The sequence below is a fragment of the Rhipicephalus microplus genome, chromosome 5 (assembly GCF_043290135.1).
Source record: "Rhipicephalus microplus isolate Deutch F79 chromosome 5, USDA_Rmic, whole genome shotgun sequence".
NCBI classification, from domain to species: Eukaryota; Metazoa; Arthropoda; class Arachnida; order Ixodida; family Ixodidae; genus Rhipicephalus; species Rhipicephalus microplus.
Genome location: NC_134704.1, coordinates 221,636,579 through 221,660,209, shown reverse-complemented (window position 1 = coordinate 221,660,209; position 23,631 = coordinate 221,636,579). Strand labels below are relative to the sequence as shown.

General features: G+C 45.1%; 1 pseudogene; it reads left to right on the top strand.

Moving 5' to 3' along the window:
* Positions 1–8,536: 8,536 nt before the first annotated feature.
* LOC142817200 (uncharacterized) lies at positions 8,537–21,236 on the top strand (annotated as a pseudogene).
* The last annotated feature ends 2,395 nt before the right edge of the window (positions 21,237–23,631 follow it).

Sequence of the window (23,631 nt, the reverse complement as noted above, 5' to 3'; positions counted from 1 at the left end):
TTAAGTTGTGGAGTCCAAAATATGTCATAATTGGTGAAGTTAAAGGTTATTGTGAGTATTGAATAATTCTTTGTTGCTTTCAGTCAACAGTCTGTATAGACAGAGTCCTTTCCTAACGTGCACCGAGCCAAACGATTGTTCAACACTACCATCATCTTCATGATGGCATGGTGGCTGAAGCACCTCTGGGGTGCCCCAGTGAGATGTGCGACAACCACTCATATGGGGCTCATACAATCGTACGGTGCCATGCCATTGCACAGAATACAACATACGAGCAGCCAGCTGCAAATGTGATAAAAGCATAGCTATTACAGCAGTGCAACTGTGAAAAGAGTTTTGTACTTATAGTTATTCTCACTTAGATAATTATATTTTACAAAGCAGTGCATTATGAAAGAGCTTATCCCCATTTGCACTCATGTGTGTCATGCAGGATGGCTTTTCATAAAATTTGGCGCTGCCAGCATCACACAAAGAACAAGAAGAGTGGCCCACGCAACGCCAAGTGCATGGCCAAAGTTGATGTAAAAATAAAGCTGGCCACGTTTGACACCAAACGCAGGGACAAGTATCTGCAGACAGAGGTGCCTCTTTCTGCAGTGATACGAATCGACGACAGGCACAGCCACAGCACCGACTCAGCGGATGCTCTGCGGCTACTTCGCGGCACCAGGTCAACAAGGCAAACATTCCTCCGTTACTTCAGCGAAGGCATGACCCCTAGTGAAGCAAGGAGACTGCATGAGAGCAAGCTCTCTATGGAAGATGATGACCTTGCAAAGCTGGCCAATGCGGCTTTAAATCCCCCTCAAAGAACGGTCCACCACTGGCACAGCGTTTGGAGGGAGGCCTGTTTTGGTGGTACTTACGTCGACCCAGTGCTGAAACTGGAGGAAAAGGCTTCTTTGTATGCAGCTCAAGGTATGTCTAAACTTGTGGGAGAATCTGTCCCCTACGTAAAACAGTATTCATAAGCACTCATTTTCAATGTGTGAATGGTGAAGTTGTAGCTATGACAAATTACAGACACATTCAGCACAAAGCCTCATCTACTTGTGATTCATGCCAGTGGCTTGGTTGTACGCTGCACCTGCCAGTCAAAGCATACATTTACCATTATTTTCTTGGGAAGTAAGAAATGATGTATTTACTTTGAAATCCACAACTTTTTGATGAATTTATGTCCCTGTGAAATCAGAAACATCAAATACTTGGAGTAACCTTGAGTATGGCAAACTTAAAGCCCAAGAGGTGCACAGGTGGTCGGAGTTTCAAGTGGCGAAACCAGAAAACCAGATCAGATTGATAGAAAAACCAAAATGATGAAAAAGAAAGGGGGGAAGAAGAACATATACATGACCAGATAAAAGAAATAACGAAAACGTTATTTACTTTCTTTGAAAGTGACACTGACTTATTTTTAAAAGGTTTTTGGTTCAAGGCATAAGTTGGCAATCTAGACCAACTGACACGTTGCATCAGCATCAATTCACAGGGAACCAGCATTAATGAAGCTCGCGAGTCAGCCCATGGAAACAAATTGTGAAATATAAAACATGAAAAAAAGAGATGAGATGCCTCATACTGGCCGGCCTATGTTTCAATGTAAGTATTTATCTTTGTCAAAGGCATTTTGTCCTTCTTGGCTGTTACTTGAAAGGATTAGTTGTAAATGTCATTAAAGGAAGTGTTGAAGTTTCGGAAAGCATGACAGCAGCAGCAACCAGAGCTGTACAGAGTGTCAGCCACACAGGTCAATCTAGAGAGGCCATTTAAACTTGGGAGAAAACAAAAAAAAGAAAAGAAGCGTAAAGCGCACGAACGGGACAAAGGAAGGCGATACAAAAATAAGCGCTGACTGCCAACTGAAATTTTAATCAACAAAATCAAGGATACATGGATACAAAAAAAAATGATTAGATTACAAATCTTCAGTCATGTGCATCACATCAAATTAATTTTTTTTTAAAACAGATTAAGTAGCGGAGTGCTCACACATCTATGGCCCCTTTGGTGGATGGCAAAAGCCTCAAATATCTCCCGTGCGATCCTTTGACAACAGCATTTTAGGACTGTAACATCCGACAGACGAAGGCATGCTGCAGCCATGCCTAGCACAATGTGTGGTTAAATTACTACAAACACCAATCTTTACATGAATTGACACGTTTGCGAGGCCTATAACTGATGCACCGCCCAGTCTGTACCACAGACACACAGCCGCACGAACACTGAATTATGACATATATTGATCACTGGATGAACGGCTTGATATGTTTCTTTGAACAGCTTGCTCCGCTTCCTTCCCGTTCGTTCGCATGGCGGCACATTTCGCCTAGCTTGGTGGCACCGATTGCTCTCACTGTTCAGAAAGATGGTCAGGTATCTTAAACCTATCTTATCCTGGTCCTGGCGCCATACCATTGAAGACTGAGAGGTAGAGCCGAAACAGAGAACACCTTATTTGACAGATGGGAAACTAACAAAAAAAAAATCAGCAGATCCCATATACTTTGGGACTTCACATTATGTGAAGCATGCGGAGGGAAGGTGGCCGTGTTGTAATTTTTTTTATTCAGCGACATGTTACGAAATGATGCTAAATATATGTACAAATGTTGCAGGAACAGATGCATATTGAACAGTTGCAGATGTTTCTATAACCAGTTGTTTGCACTTGCACAATGGTGCCATCAGTAACATGAGTATCAGCAACACCAGAAGTGATAAGCTGATATGAAGGGTTTGTGCTTGCAAGGATGGTAGCCCTGGACACTGGTACATAAATCCACTTCTGCGCATGGCACCTAACTACAATGCACGTTTACACAACATAAAGGTTGTAGCATTGGAGTAAATATGTAATCTTTATGAGATTGCATAGCCAGCACTGCAACCACATTTGACGTTTTACGAACATTACGGTCTATTTGAAAAATAGTTCCGAGATCTAGCATGGCTCTGTGGTAGAATTCTTGATTGCCTCGCATTATGCTTGGGTTCGACTCCTGCTGGCACCCTGATAGATTAATATGTGGAGTTTGACGTCCCAAAACCACCATATGATTATGAGAGACGCTGTAGTGGAGGGCTTCGCAAATTCCAACCACCTGGTGTTCTTAAACGTGCACCCTAATCTGAGCACACTAGCCTATAACATTTTTGCCTGCATCGAAAATGCAGCCGCCGCAGCCAGAATTAGATTCCGCGACGTGCAAGTCAGCAGCCGAGTACCTTAGCCACTAGACCAATGCGGCGGGGCCCTGCTCGCCCCCTGACATTTTTCTTTGTGTTTGTCGAGTAAACGCTGCCGCTGCCAGTTTTATCTTAAAGAGGCCCTGCAACACTTTTTGAGCATGGCCAGAAAATGTTGCCATTTGGTAGAAGAGGCTCCCGAGAACACACGGGCCAAATATTATAGTGCAGCACGCGGCTTGGAATTTGTAATAAATAAATGACCAAAGTCAGCTAAAAATTGCTTTCTCTCGTTTCAACAAATGACGGAGGAAGCTGAAAAATCATTCAAAGGCCATCTATGAGCCATTCGCTGATTTTAACATGGCGCGTTCGGTCCTTACAGGGATCGCCGCGAGAGGCCGCAACTTGTCCCCACGCGCGCTCGCGATCACACAGAAAAGACCATGTATTCAAAGCGAAAAAAAAAAAAAAACAAAGAGAAAGTTTTCAATGACAAAAGGCACATGTGACATATATATATTTTTTTTTTGCCCATGCCATACCCCCCACCGGCTTAGCTCCCAGAGCTTTCGCCGGGATGAGAGCAGAGCGAATGCGATTGCAGCATGACAAATCATTGCGAGTCCGCTAATACTGGACGTATTCTTAAAATATTTGCAGCGTTGAATTCGTGAGGCAATAAGCCCTTTTAGTGAATCCATTCCATGGTTACTTAAAAAGGTGTTTCAGAGTCCCTTTAACGTTCGTGTGTTACAATGGCCCATGTGTGTTCTGTCGTTTTTGGGTAGATACCAAGTGCCAAACAGCTGTGGCAAGGTATGTGCCACTGTTTAACTGTTTAACAAGAAGTGTTTAACAATGCATATAATGTTATTTGTGTTTTGACCAGCGTGTCATAATCATCAAACCCTCTCATATTAATTTAGGTTCCCACCAAGTTAAGGAGATTATCACGAGAGCACCCAGACGTAAGCGGCTAGATAGATAGATAGAGATAGACAGACAGATAGATAGATGCCACCACCGCAACAAGGATTCGATCCCGCCCCCTGTAGGACAGCAGCCGAGTACCTTAGCCACTAGACCACTGCGGCAGGGCTTAGATACATACATACATACATACATACATACATACATACATACATACATACATACATACATAGATAGATAGATAGATAGATAGATAGATAGATAGCTAGATAGCTAGATAGATAGATAGATAGATAGATAGATAGATAGATAGATAGATAGGATAGATAGATAGATAGACAGGTAGATAAATACCGAAAGTGCATGCAGTACGCAAAGAAATGCTCCGCATTCATAAGGGAATGCGGGCACCTGCACGGGTCTATGCTCTCTTGATTTTGCTCATCTTCCCTGCTCTATCTGATACTAATATGTAACAATGCTCGCTGATGTAGCCTCTTTCCCTTTGTCATTAATCGCTGTGTAGCTGACAGTGTGCTCGTGGAGAATCAATAAATGAAGTACAAAAAGATTGCAGTAAACCTGAACTCCACTCGTACTTCAAGGAGTCAAAATATTTTTGCAGCAATTGATTTGTGAGGCAACAAACTCCGGCAATGAGGTAATGTTATGATCGCTTGAAAAAAGCCTGCAGGACGTTTTTAAAAGACAAGGTGAAGCTAGAACTAAAACTTACTTTGCAGGAACACTTTACACTGTACAGAGAGCAAAATGGCCATTATAAGTCATGCGCCTGAAGATTGTTCTTAAAAGACCACCTGCCATTCCACATAACTTTCCAGGCACTCACATAAGTGTGACTCGTGGTGGCAGCAGTGCCTGCTGGGCAGTGGTCGTGGTTACCCCCATCGTGCGACGAGCTCATAACCTCGAGCTGGCAAGGGAGATCGTCTTTGTTGATTCGACTGCCTCATGCGGCACCACCAAATCCACAGTAACAGTGGTGCTGACTGCAACCAAGGCTGGTGCTGTCCCACTCGCAGTACTAATTCACAAGGAGCAGAGCACGGATGGCTACCTGGCTGCTTTCAAGCTCCTCAAGGAAGCTCATCCTCTCTGCTTTGGAGGCCAACCAGTAAGTAAGGAAGTAGGCACAAAATTGTAAATTTTGTGCACAGTGAATTGCTATATATTAATGCCATCCCAATTCTCTACAATAGCATTGTTAACACAAACTTAGAAGAGCAACTAGTGAAGAAAATGTAGAGGCCAGTGCTCAATGCGTGGCTTGACTATAATTCAGTATCTTAAGGGGAGACGCTCCTCGAAAGCACTTTTTTTTTGTTATTCAACTTAGAGCTTCAGAAATTGGACCACTGATGCAGTTTTTCCTCCCGATTCCAAATCTGTAATCAGTTTTTACATAAGTGCAATAGTTTGGGAGTTGTGTTTCAAGTAATGGTGAAACTTGATAAGTTTTCCGGGAACTTTCGCGCATACTAAATGTTCATGCAGAGAGTTGTTCAATGGCTCCTTTTGCTCCCTATTAGCCATAGAGTGCCGATATCTAGCTAGAAATTGTGCTCCAACTTTGAAACTATGAAAAAAACATCTGTGTAGCAAACTACCCTTTTTTTTCCACTCGACCACCATTAAATTTATTAATAGATATTTACAGCTGATAGGTTGTGCTGATTCAAGTAGATATCGGCACCCTACGCACTCTCCTCAATGTGTGTGCCAAATTTCGTCGTCGTATGACCATTCTAAGTGCCCGAAACACTTCCCGCAAAAAATGCAAATTGGCCAAAATTGCGAAATGAGAAAAACGCGTTTGAAAGTTTGAAAGTCTGTATTTACAAAAATGAAAAACGCAGTAGCACGAAACTTGTGCTGAACACATACACACATGTCCAGAGGGAATATCAGTTGTCTAAAACTCTCCAGCACCGTAGGTTTTCCCTTCCCGGCTGGTGCGGCAGGACTCCTCCACCCGGGCCCTCTTGGCTGCACTGCGACGGTGTGCCCTCGCCTCAGCGGTTTGACGCACATTCATCTTGTGCATGCGCATGCTGTCTCGGCGGTCGCTGAGGGTAACCAGGGCCTCCGAAGGAAGCACCCCAAGCTCTTCCAGCACCTTTTCAAAGCTCGCGTGGCCCCGGTTGAACCACAGGACTGCAATGGCTGTGGCTGTTTCCACAGCAGTCCGGGAAGCAAACCGGGTCTTTGGACACAGCAGCCATATTTTGCTGTTCAGGGACTCGGCCGCGTTCTGTGTCTTGCCGTGGAGGCACCGGGCAAGCAGCTTCGCATCTGTGAGACGCTTGTAGATTGGGAGGACTGCCAAACCCTGGGCCTTGGTCAGGAGGGGGGTGTGGCACGGTGCAGGCTGGCCCTGCGCCTCAGCACGTCGGTGCTTGCACCACGAGTCTGGGCCTGCAGGACAGAACTTGTGACTTCCAGCACCGTCTGTTGAGCACGAGTGCAAACATGAGGCCCATATGGCAGTGTACATCTTGTGGACATTTCCCCGATTGTTCACAATGGCCACCTGAAAGTAAGTTTGAAGCTTCTGGATGGTGGTCTCCTTCAGCTTCTCCCCTCGTGGAAGTGGCGTTGGCAGCTTCCGCAGGCCGGTGCCCAGACGTTTCGCCACGTGGTTGGTGCACTCCTCTTTTTCAATTGGAGTGTCAGGGTACACGTTGGCATCACAGACCCCGTTGTAGGCCTTGCTGTCTCCATCGCTTAGGAAGATGGTGAACCGCAGGGGTGTCTCATAGTCCACAGTCCTCTGCCAAATGCGCACTGCAGCTTCGGCCTCCATGGCATGCGAAGAACAGTCGCAATTCTTCTCACAAACGGGATGATGAAACGCCTGCCATGTTTCTTCATCGCCTCCCATGTCGTTATGCAAACTGCACGCCAGGCAGAAGTTGGAAAGCACTTCATAGTCCAGGCACAAACCAGTGTCCAAGGACACTACAGTTCCCACACCATTGTGGCTTTTGTGGCCTCTTTTTTGCCATGTGCCGTCAAACATGACTGGCACGTCACTGTTACCAGCCACCTCTTTGGTGACGCTGCGTGCCCTTTGCATGTTTTCACAGACAGCCTTCACTGCCGCACTGTGAATCTTTTTGCCGATAGCATGGAAGGTCTTATGGTGCATAGGGTTTGGCAATCCAACTACTGCACAAAATCGTGAAAGTTGCTCATGCCCGATACCGACGGCACGCGCTGCAAGCACCACTTTCAGGTTCACGGCAAAGGCGTCACGCGAACTCCCGCTGTCGTAGCTTCTGCTTGCACCGCGGCCGCCATCTGACGCGACCCGCTTCGACGAGTACGCGGACGAAAGGATGCTCTCCGAGCACTCCGCATTCTCGCAGTGTAGCTCCAGAAACGCCGAAAGGCCTTTCCGCTTTTTATTCGGTGCCCGAACTGCGAGTTTACTCTCGTGACAAACGGGGCATGCCGCGCCTGCGACGACGGCCGTCAATGCACCCAACTCGCACAGCACTACGCTTTCGGCACGATCGGCATTCGGCCTGACGTCGTTTTCGAATAACGCGATCTTTTTCTGCGATGCACTCACAAAATTCACTGCAGCGTTGATCTCGTCGTCGCAGTTGCCATGGTCGACGTTGCCGTGGTCGATGTTAGGCCTACCGGCCGCTGGCCCATCGCGGACATTTTCGTTGGCGGTGGCTTTCTTGTACGTCCTCCGCCGCTTCCCTCTGAACTTGTTCTTACTTCTGTATTTCCGATGGTCGGCAACGGCCTTTTTCGGGCTTGCCATCGCACGAAAACAGCGAAAAATAACTCCGGAAAACAGTGAAGCGAACTACGGCAAGAAAACACGGGTGCTGTCAGCCAATGGCGGCCCTGCGTTAGTGGCGCGCGGTTTGAAACGGCGGGAAAAGACTGTTTTTGTTGCTTTTTTTTTAGATTTTTCGTGAACGTACGAGACTTCAAGAACCGGGATCGTGGAGAGTAAGGACAACTCTACACGAGCCAGCGGCCGCAATATGGCGGACAGCTCTCTTCGCGGCCCCGCGAGCACGCGAACAGCAGCCCGTTTTGTGTAAATTTCGTGATGCCGCGCGTCACTGCCGCTCACTCAGACGCGTTTTTCACTGACTTCTGATGCTTATTTCGCTGTGATATTTTCAGATGTCAAAATATAATGTATAAAGATGATAAAGCAACAAAAAACAGAAAAGGTGAAATTTGGAAAAAAAACGCGACTTTTCGACCCGCGTCTCCCCTTAACTACAGGTTTTCGCGCCCACTTTAATCCAAGTGCCAGCTTAAATAATCTGCTTGCCATTGAAATAATCTGAGTGCCGAGCTATTTAATCCATGTGCCAAATATTTAATCCAAGCGCCAACTCAATGAGGCCGCATGTCAGTGAGTTTAATCCAATTACCAATGACTAATTAAAGTGCCAGTCATTTTAATCCACGCACTAGAAACACTAGTTTGCCGCTTTAGACAGTATAAATGTGAAAATAACGTAAACATGAAGTCACAGGAAGAACTTTTCCTTCACCTATACATGCTTGCGCTTATGAAATGAAGTGCGCATTGCTATTTCCTCCTAACATTTTGGTATCATAGCTTCAAAATAAAAAAAGAACAGTGTGTGTTAATTGCATTTATGGGTACTAAGAGTATTTGCTCATAGAGTCAGTGTATGGTTCGTCGCTACTGCATAATTCTGGCTAACCATGTACACCATCCCATATGCATAGATTCGTGTCGTCTGCTAAGCAGACGGCTTTTGGCTACTTATTCGCTGATGCATTTGCAGTCGTCTGCTCAGCCCGGTGATAACGGTGTAGACAGATGGTCACCAGGGCCTTTGTCAAGCCCTTCTCGCGGCTTTTAGCCTTGGCGACCCTCCAGTTTTTGTCCAGTAAATAAATAAAGTTTGATTTGATTTGATATTCATTCATTCTTGAAATCAGAAACAACCATTCAAAACTCAAGTTGCATTTGTTTTGGTTCATTTGGAATTAAGTTTTTTATAAAAGCATCAAAAGAAAAACTCCTGTTTTCATATAAAAAGACAACGCTAGTATTCCTGAAGCGTGTTTGCTTGAAACACGCGTTCATCGAATACACATAATTTTGTTTGAATAAAAGATAACTAATATGAATATAAAATATGACTTCTGTTTTCCACATCAGGGTCACGAGTTTGCGTCTTATGTGCCCTGCAGGACGAAAACCTCTTAAATGATTTCTAATTTGCTCTGCCCTAATTTATTGAGCATGTACCTGTTTCTGACTCATCACTGCCCACAGTCAAGTTCTTCATATCTTGTTATGCATCCCGGCACTCCAATAACAATATTATGTCTGCCGCATTACATGACCTGGCCCAGACATGTAATGCTATACAAATCTAATTATGAGCTTTGTTGACGAACACAAAATATCCTTGCTTTTTTCTTTCATTGCTATTAAAATGACTCCACCCGGGCCAAGCACTCATCTACAAACTTGTACATAGCACAGTATAAGCACTGCAAACATGGCTCAAGAGAACCACGGAATTTTTGTTTCCTTGAATACTAGCGGCGAATACTAATAATAATGATTTATTCTACTTTCTGACTATAGTATTTTATATTGTAGAAACTGCATTTCAAATGCATTGCCATTTTTACGCCCCCCGTATTGTGCTTTTTGTGCATGGATTGAACTGACTGGCACCTGAATTCAAGCCATTGGCGATTGGGTTAAACATGGTGGCACTTGGATTAAAATCACTGGCACGTGGCCTGATTGAGTTGACACTAGGATTAAATATGTTGGAGCTTCATTTCTAAAGAAATTCATTTCTAAACATGGATTAAAGAGGTTGGCGCTCAGATTATTTCAATGGCGTGCAGATTATCTAAGCTGCCACTTGGATCAAAGTGAGCGGGAAAACCTGTAGTTTCCTATGGAACTTATGTAACTACTTTTGAAGACATTTCTGAATTTGCATAGTGTAAGTAATGACACAATAGTAAATAGCTCCATTAAGCTGGACCAAAAAAAAAAAAAAGTTGTACCAGGACAGAAATTATTTGTGAAAAAAACAAAAGTAAACAATACTGCACAAACTAAGCCACAGGAGAGGGCCTTTGTGGTTCTTGTGGGCATTTATAGAAATCACCTACATGCTCTCATCATCATCATCACACATTTGGCTATGAATTCTAATCTTTCCCATGTGACACCATCATTGTGGGTGAAGTGTGCCTGTTCTGTGCATTTCACTCAGGCTAGATAAGCGTTTCTCAAGCTAAAACATGTGCCCACACCATAGGTCGGCATAGCTTGTGGAACTCTCTCAGGCTCATTCATGAAATATATCAGTCTGTTCAATTTGCCTGCACCACGTGAACCAGTTCTAAATGTTTTGCGTCTTGCCATTCGTTTCAGCGGTGCAGCATTGACAACCTCTGAACCCTGCCATTCATTTCTAAAGGTGCAGAAGAGGTACAGCGCTGGTTCACGATTTCCCGCCCCTCCCACACTGACAGTGCCGGCTTGGTGCAGCCGCGCGTGCAGCTGAGCAGACGACGCTATACTTTGGTGTAGGCACCGTACCTGCCTCCACTAACACGATGTGTTTTTTGCTAAGAAGTTTGTGCCTCATAAACTGTATGCATAATCATTTGGCCATCAGTCAGTGTTACCTTAACGGTGTTAACTAAGTGAACAGAAATAAGGCCTGCATCAGCACATCGTCATTCGTTTTGGGTGTTGCACTGTGCCTGCACCACTGAACTTGCGCTTCACAATTTCTGAACTTTGCATGCACAGCCGTGAACCGGTTTCAATTGGTGCAGGTAAATCAAATGCACCTTGTATATTGAACTTTCCACTCATTGTACTCAGACTCACAAAATTTTTTCCGAGCTGAACTCACCCAAACTCTCGTTCACACATATTTATTTATTTAACAATACTGTAAGCCTTTGTACAGGCCCACACAGGTTTTTAAGCCGGACTCACTCAGACTCAAACGCACCAAACATTACTCAACCGCACACACTCAGCCTCAGACTCACGGCTGGACCTGAGTGTGAGTGAGTTCTACTGAGTCAACTCATGAGTTCATCAGAATGAAATTAGCTTCTTTGATTGTGGTGTCAATGCTCTTTAACACCAATATCTGATGTAATCGCTCTTCTTGGTGCCGCTTCACACAGCATCTTCGAAAACGAGTTCCGAGTGCTTCCAAACCAGTAAAGTCATTTTTCTTGGAGGAGATGTTAAAATATAATAGTCGAGAAATTCCCTGGAAGACTTAGTTTGGGACTGCCAAGGTGCCCCCTTGTATAATTAAAACGTCTAATTAATAAATATTGAAACGGTGTATGAAAAGCACTGCTTTGGAATACCTATGAATAGATGTGAGTATAAATGTGAATCTAGGTAAAGCTGAGTAATGCTGAAAATGTCTAGGTCGAACCTCAAGTCGGCAAAAGAAAGTGGAACTCACTCAAGAAATATATTTTGCGCTTTAGACACACTCGGACTCAGACTCTCCAAAATTTTGCTTAGCCGAACCCGCTCGGACTCACACTCACTAAAATTTTCTTCAAACAAACTCTTTCGAACTTCGACTCACAAAAATAGTGCTTATCCAGACTCAGACTCATAATGTGAGTCTGAGCGAGTTCGTGTGAGTTGGCCAATGAGTGAGTTCGTCGACCTATTGCCCGAACTCTCTCCTCTTTTTAAAATACTGGTAACAGATGCAAACTTACACTTGTCTTTAACCTTGAAACTTACCATAAATGTTACTGCTCTCTACAGTTTATTAAAAAGCAAACAGCGAACTCAAATTCAATAGAAAATTATTAGCCAAGGCTATTTATATTTTTAGATTCACCCACGAAAATTGTTCTCACAACATCCACGACTTTTCTATGGCTTTATAACTATGGACAGCTTTCAACTTTATTGCATTGTCTGCCAGGCCCCACAGGTACTCATGAGTGACAATTCGAGTGCTGACTGAGAAGGCCGCCCTGCAGCAGACATGGCCGTCAGCAAGGCAGCTTTTGTGCCATTTTCATGTGGCACAAGCGGAGTGGCCCTGGCTGATGACATCTCACAACTCTGTCGACAAAGACCAGAGGAGACGATTCATGTCTGCCTTCCAACTGGCAAGTTTTTTTTGCAATCTAGTTGTAACTCTAGCTCTAAGATACGAGGTGCATTCGTTGCATCTGCACCTAGTGAACAAATTCACAATGGTCTGCTATTTTAGCATTCGTTTCATGTTTCCCAGATGATGGCGCTGGCATAGCAGCATAGGAGTTCAGTTCAGGCTGTCAAGGTAAATGGACGTGTTTTTTGAGCGCTCCGGATCGACTGCGCAGATAAGTGTTGTTGCATGTTTTGAGCTTGTCTCTATAATTATAAGGCAGCGGTTGAAATCTTCGTAGCACTTATTTTATGGTACGGCTTTTTCGGGGGCCAGTCACCAGGTATTTATTAGTTAGTGCGGGTGTGTGTGTTTGAATTTTTTTGTTTTTTTTATTTTGCCACCCCGTTGGGGAGGTGCGCGTACATTGAACACGCAAATTTTTGTAGTAGAGCTTGGACTTTCTTTTTTTTTTTTCGTAGTGCAGGGCTCGAGTTTAGTAATTATCGAGTATAGGGACTATTGGTGTCAGAAAGGCATGGTTAAAAAGACTGTAAAGTGTTCAGGATGTGGAGTGGGTTTGAAAGTGGACCCAAGCGTAGAAGCGGATGGAGAAGAGACTGACGCGAAGTGTAGGCAATGTGAGGTCGAGGAAAAAATGGAGAAAATGATGGTTGCCCAGAGAGAACTGCTGATGAGAATCGCCAAACTCGAGACTGCGTTGGCGACAGAGCAAGAAAAAACGAGGGCAATGGGAGAAAGACTGAAGTCCGCCAAGGAAGTGCTAGCGAAGCTGAACAAAGAAGCGACCTACCGAGAAAACAGTAGGGAACCGGCAACCAGAAAGGTGGAGAAGGAAAAGCAAGCAAGCTTGGAAAAAACAGGTTTAGCCGGTTCAACTGTCGCAAGGCCCAGCTTCAGCGAGGTAGTGGTGGTGAAGGAAGGGAACAAAAGAGCCGGCGTCACAGGTGCAAGTAGCCCCCAGGTGCAGAACGCTCCAGCGGAAAAGTCACAGCATGTGATAATCGCCGGGGACTCAAATTTAAATCGATGCACAGAAGCCATCAAAGAGAGGGTAAGAGGTGACAAGAGGGTTGCAGTAGGGGCGTTCCCAGGACGCAAGCTGGAAGCAGTCGTGAAGCAAGCGAGCGCAAAGCTCAAAACGACAGCTGATAGACGCAACCTCGTGATAATTTCAGGCGGTTTAAACGATGTCCTAAATGAAGATGCAGCAGGACTAGCAGCCACACTGGCGAAAGGCGTCGATGACATGCGCGCCACTTCTCCTAAGGTGCAGGTAGTGATATGCACGATACCGGAGGTACCGGTGCGTGATAGCAACCTGCAAAGAGCATTGGTCAACGCAAACCAAGAGATATGGCGGATGAGTCGAGAGAAAGGCTTTGAGGTGGTGGAAATAAACAGAGAGGTGCATAGGTGGGGGGGTTTTCAACGAGACAGAATTCACTTCGATGGGCGGCTAGGTCATGAGGTGGGTTGGCGACTTGCAGGACGCGCAGTAGCTTTTTTGGGGGGCAAGCGAGCCCTTCGGGGTGCAGGATAGCTAGTAACGAGGAAAACAACCAGGGAGACTCTTCGACAGGTGGTATGGACAGATACGATTCCAAAGTGGAACCAATATCTAAGATACGTAGAGTCCGGGGCATAAATAGACGTAGCCACGAGCGCCGAGCCAATTCAGACATAGGGTATATTAACATGCAGGGTGGTAGGAACAGGCTGAAGTGGGAAGAGATAGAAGAACAGCTAAGGGAAGAGAGGCCGATGGTATACGGTTTTGTAGAAACACATCTCAGGGACATGGAACAACCTCCGAACAATCCGGACTACGCGTGGGAGTATTGTAATAGAACAGAAGGTAGCAGAAAGGGGGGTGGTATTGGGGCATTCATTCATAAAAGTACAGACTGGCAAAGGGTCAAGCAGGAGTGCAAGGAACATTTATGGCTAAAAGGGAAAGTGGCAGGTCAAATGAGACTCCTTGGTGTCGTGTACTTGTGGACGGGAGCAAAGGCCAGAGAGGAAAACCAGGCAATGGTAGAGTGTATATCAAAGGACATTCAGGAGTTAGGAAGAGAGTGCGAGATAATTATACTAGGAGACATGAATGCGCACATAGAAGATATAGATGGGTATACCGACCCGACAGGCAAAATGATCATGGATATGTGTGAAAGGCTTGATTTGATCATTTGCAACAGTACCGAGAAGTGTGAAGGGCAAATAACATGGGAGGTAGGAAGGCTTCAGTCGACGATAGATTATGCACTGATGTCACATAGGATGTATGATAAGCTCAGGGAAATGCACATAGATGAAGGTGGCTCCAGAAGTCTGGGTAGCGATCACAAACGTATCAAGCTAAGTTTTGGAAGAGCAGTGAAAGTGGGAAGGAGACAAGATGAGCAACTACAGGAAAATTTTTATCCAGAAAGGCAAATTGAAATAGCCACTAAACAAATTGAGAAAGTAATCATGGAGGATAATAAGACAGTGTGGACATACACGAATCTAATTAGACTCTTTGAGATAGAGCTTGCTAAGACGCGTGACAAGTCACCCCGGAAAAGAAGACACAAACGCAAAAGTTGATGGGATGAGGAAGTTAAGAGAGCCATAGCAAAACGTCAGGAAGCCTCTAGGGAACACAGACATGCTAAGCAGCGGGGTGAACCGACAGATGATGTGGAAAGAAAATGGGCAACCTTTCTAAGCTGTAGAAGGGATGCATCCCTTCTGATCAATGAAAAGATTAGAAGGAAGGGAGCTCAGTGGCTGGCAGAAGTACATAAAAAAGATAGAAAGGCAGCTGCGAAATTTTGGAACCACCTAAACTCCCTAAGAAATGAGACGAGCCTAGAGCAGAACTTTATAACTACAGCCCAAGGTGCTAGGCTAGAAGGGGACGAAGTATTGAATATATAAGAACAAGGGTGACAGAAAAATTTCAACAGAGAAGTACTTTATGCACCACAATAGACAAAGACGAATCAAGTGGTGCAATGGCTCCATTTTCACAACAAGAGTGGGAAAGGGCTGAGAAAAGGGTTCCTAGTAGTACATCAACAGGCCCAGATGGCATTCCAATTAGGCTGATAAAAACATTAGGTCCGAAGTCTAAGCAGGCTTTGAGAGAGGCAGTGAGTACAATAATAATCGATGGCGAAGTTCCCGATGAATGTAAACTTAGCAGGATGAGCATGATCTATAAAGGAAAGGGGGACAAAGCTGACATAAACAACTACCGTCCTATAACAGTGACATCAGTGGTCTACAGGCTGGCGATGCAGATTATAAAGGAAAGACTGCAGGCGTGGATAGAGGATGAGGGGGTGCTGGGGGAACTGCAGAATGGGTTTCGAAAACACAGGAGGTTGGAAGACAATCTGTTCTCACTGACGCAGTGCATCGAAATAGCAGAAAAAGAACACAGGCCCCTGTGGCTAGCATTTTTGGATATCAAGGGAGCGTACGATAGCGTGGTTCAAGAGAAATTGTGGGGAATACTGGACACACTAGGCGTGGAACATGTAGTCACTAATCTTTTAAAGGGTGTCTATGAAGGTAACAAGGTAGTTATAAAGTGGGAAAAACAGGTATCCAAGCCTGCAGAGGTAAAACGGGGGCTTAGGCAGGGGTGCCCCCTGTCACCCTTATTATTCATGATGTACCTACAAGGATTAGAGGCAAAATTAGAGGGAAGTGGACTGGGCTTCAACCTCTCTTTAGTCAAACAAGGAAAACTTATTGATCAGGCACTACCAGCATTAATGTACGCAGATGATATAGTGCTAATGGCCAACAACAAGGAAGATTTGCAGAGATTGATGGACATCTGCGGTAATGAGGGAGATAGGTTAGATTTTAGATTCAGTAGGGAAAAATCAGCAGTCATGATTTTCAATGACAACGAAGGTAGTGAGCTTAGAATACAAGAGGTCACGCTAGAGATAACAGATAAATACAAATATCTGGGCGTATGGATAAGCAATGGGACCGAGTATCTGAGGGAACACGAAATATACGTGACGACTAAAGGTAACAGGAATGCAGCAGTCATGAAAAATAGGGCACTGTGGAATTACAATAGGTATGATGTTGTGAGAGGAATATGGAAAGGGGTCATGGTTCCTGGGCTGACGTTCAGCAATGCGGTCTTGTGCATGAGATCAGAAGTTCAAGCAAGATTAGAAATTAAGCAACGTGGAATAGGTAGGCTTGCTTTAGGAGCTCACGGGAATACACCAAATCAGGGAGTACAGGGTGATATGGGATGGACATCATTTGAGGGCAGGGAAGCTAGCAGCAAGATAAAATTTGAGAAGCGATTGAGAGAAATGGGGGAAGAGCGTTGGGCTAGGAAGGTTTTCAGCTACTTGTACATGAAGAATGTCGATACAAAATGGAGGAAGCGAACCAGGAAGTTGACTGGTAAATACTTAGAAAACAGCAGGTGGCCAAACCAAAAAGAACTATCGGTTAAGAAAAAAGTGAAGGAAACGGAGACTGACATGTGGAGAATGGGCATGATTAAGAAGTCCGCACTAGAGATCTATCGAACTTTTAAGCAGGAAATTGCCAAGGAAAGGATCTATGATAATACTCGGGGTTGTTCTCTACTGTTTGAGGCTAGGACGGGAGTACTGCGAACCAAGACATATCGGGCCAAATACGAAGGGGTCGACACAGTATGCAGTGCGTGTGGAGAGGAAGAAGAAACTGCCGAACACTTGATAATGTTCTGTAAAGGGCTTCACCCTATAGTTCAGGATGATGGCGCAGAGTTTTTCAAAGCACTGGGATTTAGGGACAGCGAGGGCAAAATAGACTTTAAGCGGGTAGACTTAACTAGAAGGAGGTTATCTGATTGGTGGCTAAAGTCAAGGCACGAGTGAAAATTAAACCCTTCACTGCGAAGTACGAATCCTCAACTTCATTATTTAAAGGAAAAAAAAAGGTAAATGTAATGGTTAGTTCACTAAGTATTACGGCTAGGTGGCGTTAGCCGCCGCCCGATCTAAAGGGTACAGCCACATCCATCCATCCATCCATCCAGGTGTATAAAAAGCACAGCTGTCCTGCAAGGCTAGTGCATGAATTACCTTTACTTCCTCGTGATATAATTTGGAGTGTATGTCGCACAAGATGCCCTAATCTGCAGATGACAACGCAGACAGTACTTGTGTCCATTTTAATCACATTTAAAAAGTACACCAGTAAACGTCTGGTGGGTTCAAATGATTTCAAATGCCATAAAATGAGGCTTGTACAAATATTCAAAAGCTTTGAATATTCAAATGAATAATGCAGTAATCAAATTTGATTTGAATCGAAGTTAAATTGCTGAAAATTTTGAATTATAGAAACCGAACAAAATAGGTGTATATTAGTCCACATGTAACACTCTGTAAAGGTGCTTTCACGGCAGTGGAGGGATGCTAAACCATGAAAGCACTTACCCAAGCATATTAGACCACATGTAAAAGTGGTTTCACTGCGGTGAATTGGTGCTAAGCCATGAAAACACGTAATCAAGAGAAATTCGCACTGCAGCAAAGCCCTACTTCAAGGTTTTAATAAAGAATTACAATGACATCGATTCTGCTTTTTTTTTGTTTTCAGTTTAAAAGCTCGTTACACAAATTTATATGCACTATGTAAAAAAAATTGAAACGCAGCATATTTTACTGGCTATTACTTGGACTGCACCAAAAGTCGAATGCTGCTACAATTCGAAGTTGTTGCCACTTCCTTTGATGAAAAAAAAATGGCCTTTGCATAGGCCCTGCTTCAATTTTTAAAGATCTGTGCAAGTTTGTTTGGCCATGACAAATATGCCCCTTTTTGTTTATAATAGGCAATATATACACTATTACAATTCAATTAGATATTATTCGACCAAAATCACTATTCGCTTCGAACCTAAAATTCCCTATTCGCACAAGCGTACAGAAAATGTCAGCAGCATCAACTTTTATGGACCACCGCTTGGCAATTCGTGGAGCAGACCGCGGCAATCAATTTCCAGATTACAGCGCTGCGCACCGTGCACAGCCTCCATTTCGAAAAACAATTCCCGCGCTCCTTTCCTACACCTGACCAATCCTCCTTTCATGAGCAGTGACACAAATTCGCCGATCGGCGACTTGACGAAGCACGCAGCTCATCGGTTGGGTTAAACCAGTCACGACGGCAGGCTACGCCTTTTCCTTCCTTTGAAAGAGAAGGGTGGCGAGACCGCACGAAAATTTGAAACTAGCTGAAACCAATGTTCTAACCCCTGTGAATTCCTTAATAAAGTATTTGCAAAATCCTTGAGGAGGCAGCATGTTCACGGAGCAAAGGTGCACATATTTTTGATTTTTGGTCCTTGGGGGTTGTTTACTGGCCCTTTGAACTGGGGCAAGCATGTGCAGATCACAAAGTGACTTCAATGCAGACAGTGAAGCATGAATCTGTATTATGGTGTAGTTTAAAAAAAGCGAAAATATCCAAATACGAGCACCTCATTGAAAAATTTCCTGCTCTCTGCAGGTCATGTATGCAGACACAGCAGAAAAACTTGAAGCTGCCACTGCCGAAGTGAAGGCCCTACAACACGATGCCTTCGTGTCTAGAGTTCTGACATTCTTGCGCCGACAAGAAGAGTGGGTGCAGCTCTACCGTGTGGACGTGTTGACAAGGGGCCACAACACCAACAATTTTGCGGAGGCAACCATACGCGTGCTCAAAGACATTATCCTGAACAGAGTCGAAGCATTTAATGCAGTCGCACTCGTAGACTCGGTGGCTCTGGTGTGGGAGAAATGCTTTGAAAGCCGTATCCTCCACCACGCCTACAGCCGTGTTGCAGCCCATCAACTATTGTACAAGCGGCTGCTGTCGAGAATGCCGAAAGACACAGCCGAGGCCATCCAAGTCGTAGGCCAGGGACAGCACATTGTGCCTAGTGCGACCCACCCCAGCTCCAGTTATGAGGTCTATGCTGACATAGGACTATGTACGTGTCTTTTTGGTAAACAAGGTGTATTTTGTAAGCACCAGGCTTTGGTGCAGAAAAAGTACGGAGGACTGTTTCCGAATGCTCCGGCATTAAGTACTGACGACCGGTACCAACTGGGACAGCTGGCCCTGGGCGAGAAGTGTCCCCCCAGGATATTTTTCGAACCCTTCCAAGAGGAGGAGCCCAGCAGTAGTTCCAGAACCACGGCAGGTACCAGTGCCCAGCAGGAGGAGCCAGACAAACTCCAAACAATGCAAGGCACCAGCACGCAAGAGGCCACACACCTCGCACCTGTACCGTCGGTGCCTGATGCAGCTTAACTTGCCCAGGTAGGACAAGCCCCTTGAAAGGGCCCTGAAGTACTTTTCAATTAAACATGGGGAATGCTACTGAACAGTAGTCAAGGCTTCTTTTATTCCTGTAAGCATATTATTGTGCTCCATTGCACTCACGAATTTACCATTTCATATTGGTGGATGTCATCATTCTGAGGGCGATTTCAAGATTTCAACACTATTGGTGTCGTATTGTTCCATGTTTGGGACTACAGGTCACCAATTGTTGGTATTAGCAGCACTTCCACTAACAGAATAGTCAAAACAGGTGACAGGAAAACCTTAACTTAAACTGACTCCTCAGCTTGAACTTTATTCTCGAGCAGTTGTCTGCAGTTAAAGAGGAGCAAAATAAATGTGCAGTTCTTGTTGGTGTGCTGTACACTTGAAGTATATTTCTTTCATCACTTTTTGTGCAGGCCCAAGAACATGCATATGAGTTCCTGGAGGTCCAGTTGCGGCGTGTGCATTCTATGAATGCACACAATCCAGCTTACCTTGATATCGTGAAGGGCCTTGCAGAGGAGCTTGCTCATGTTCAGAACAGCAGCGATGGGACAGGACTGATGCTGGCATTCAAGGCTACCGCTGCAGCAAGACGTCGCCGGGCCCGTCACATAAGGGTGCAACCGACCAGCACTGCTAGGCGTAGGCCAGGGCTTACAAGGGGGTCCAAGAGGGTCCCTACAGGGCGCCCAGCAGTTGAGCCAGCTGCCAAGAGAGCAAAGAAGAGGCCCCATTCTTTGAGCCACAGCATAGAGAAAAATGTGCCTGGTGCAACGCTGCACTGAAGGGCAGCTGCCTCCCACCAACTGGGCTCACGACAGTCCTAGGCACAGAGCCAACTTGGTTTCAAACATCATTTCTAGCGTTTTATGTGGCGAAACGATGATATGATTGTGAAGCACACCGCAGTGGGTGACTGATGATATGTGGGGTTTAACGTCCCAAAACCACCATATGATTATGAGAGACGCTGTAGTGGAGGGCTCCGGAAATTTCGACCACCTGGGGTTCTTTAACGGGCTCCCAAATCTGGGCACACTGGCCTACACCATTTCCACCTCCATCAGAAATGTAGACACCACAGCCGGGATTCAATGCCACGGCCTGCGGGTCAGCAGCATAGTATTTTAGCCAGTAGACCACCGCGACGGGGCCCACAGTGGGTGACTTCGGATCAAATTAGGCCATGTGGAATTCTTTAAAGTGAACCTAAATTTATGCGAAGGAGCAGCTCATCGCCACCGCTGCACTTGATGCTTCATCTTTGATTGAACCAAAGCGAGAACAACTCCTTGCACTAGCTGTAATATCATAACGTTACAATTAGTCACCTTAGCCACAGGCAGAAGCATTTGGCTCTGCACTACTACCTCAGTATCATGCATACAGCCTTGTCAAAGCTGATGTTAAAGAATGGTGCCCACTAATCCCACTAGTCTCTTGGATCCACCAGGTGTGGCCCTCACAAGTCACAATCAGATACTCATCAATGTTGTGCAGTAACATTGTGCCATTCCACCATGAGCGACTTTTGTTTCGCCTTACCGTCAGGAGTAACGAGCTCTTCAATTGCGTTTTTTGAGTGGCGGGGGGGTTAATGTCCCAAAACCACGACACTGACAGTATTGCTATGTGCCGCTTACCTAGAAACCGAAGAAGTTAGAAGACTAGGTGGTGCCTGTCCTGGCCATCGTGGTTGTTTTTAACCGCAGTATTGTTACTATGAATATTGTAAATACACTCATTTTCTGTCATCTCCCCGTAATATCTTTGGTGGAGGTGCTGGGCACATCAGGAGCACACAACGGAACTTCGCAGCGGGCGTATTCTTGGACAGTCCATCATGCTGGCAGACAATTCTGCTGATTCAGCCCCCGCTATGCCGAATGCACCCAGTCACATTGTCGTGACCCACCTCCGAGGCCCAGGCCCCTTCTGCGGGACTGCTGATAACAGTAGGGTGGAGAAGTGGCTGGCCAACTAAGAGTGCAGCAGCAAGACCAATCACTGGGATTCGACTTTAATGCTTGCAAACGTCAGGTACTACCTCAGGGGTAGGGCCAGCATGTGGTTCGACACACACGAGGAGAATTTAAACGTACGTAACAAAAAAAAAAGACGTATGTAAACAAAAAACATGAAACACCTTTTTGGAAAGCCCATTGCACGCCAACATAAAGAACTCTCGTGCTGTGCCCAAACCTCAAAGGAGCTGCACATGGTTTACATACAAGATGTCTTAGTCTTGTGCAACATATACGTCGTAACACGAGGCAGCTGGCTGTTCGCCTTTATTTTATCTGACTGAAATCCAATGTTGCCTATGGACACCAATGATGCCTCCTTCAACATGTCCACCCACTGAATACGCTCAATAAGCTATAGCCCATGCCGACCATACACGTCAACTTGTGTGCATTCGGCTAACCGACTCGCAAGCGGGCCAACGATTTCGTTACGAGAGCAGTCATATAAACACTCACTTTCCTCCAGGATTCCTGTGCTGTGGTCTCCAGCACGCTGTATTGGGCTTTTTACAAAGCTACTGTTCTCGCCCTCCGAACCGTACCCTATGCACCGCCAAGTGACCGTCGTGACATAAGAAATTGAATTGTCTTTGTCCTCGTCGACTCAACCCCGTACCAACATCGTTTACGTTGTACGTCTGAAGCCATGTCATACACCGGGCTGCCGCAACGCACATGTATAATAACCACCTCTATATCGTCTTTCTCTGACTGCACCAAGTCGGTGCCTTCACCGCCGGAGGGTAACAATATGTGCCGCTCACATAGAGAGGACGAAAAAGTGAAGGACTACGTGGTGCCTGCTCTCGCTATTGCAGTTGTTTTTACCCGCATTACTGTGACTGTATATATTGTAAATATACCTGTTTTCAGTCATCTACCAGTAACAATATCATTTATGAAACACCCGTTGGGGCACAGACATATTTTCGGAGAAGGTTTTTGGGCTATGATACTATTTCGGGCCTTACAAGGTTTTACAGCGAAATACTGAAGTACCCTATGAGGTTCTCCAAGAAGGCACCTCAAGAAACTGCTATTAGCTTCCAGAAAGTGTAGTCGCGCGCGTTTCTAGACTTTAACCGTATTTTTCTTGCTCCAACTCGTCTAATTAGCAACATTACAGTGTATTGACAACTTAGCATGGTTTCTTTTCATTCATCTTCTCCATTTTGTTGTTTGCTGTTTATTCTAATTTGATACCTTGCTTGATAGTGGCCAATTGAGCTATTTTGCGTTATGACACACCGTCCCATTGTATAGTGCACTCATCCTTTTTCTTTCATTCCAATGCTGCATCGAGACTGCCACCGCGGCCGGGATTTCAATGCCGTAACCTGCAGGTCACCACTAGATGTGGTGGGTTGGTCCTCAGTGCTGTCGGCCCACATCACTCAATGTATAAAACGGTACCAGAACACCACTTGTCACCACCAAGTTCCCTGCAATGCACACTTATGTGTTAACCCGGCAAACTACCTGTGCTGTCAGCAATAGTATGCCCTTCTGTGAACACCACATCATCCAGTGCATCATTATATGATGGCCAACTACCGAGCCCACATTTTTAGTACCGATGTGCCACTTGCATTTTCAATTTTAGCTCAAAACAACAGAGCCCTACTCTAGTCTCAAGATGGCTGAGCCTAAGTGCAGTATAGTGCTTTCTGGTCAACAGAAAGTCAAATTGATATTGCCTGTGTATGCACCAAGCTTCATCTGTGTACTTTACACACATTGGCATGACAGCATCGTGTCGATAGTGTCCATTTAATATACGTGCCTGCTATGCCGCTTCCACTGAAATTCTAACAAAGACTTTGTGCTTTTTGAATCAATACTTCTTTGCAGACTAGTTGGTTTCATACTTGAAAACTTTGCTTGCAGTGCAAGCTGATGGAAAAACGAGAAGGGGGACAGGAAAGAGTACGCTCTTTCCTGTCTCCCTTCTC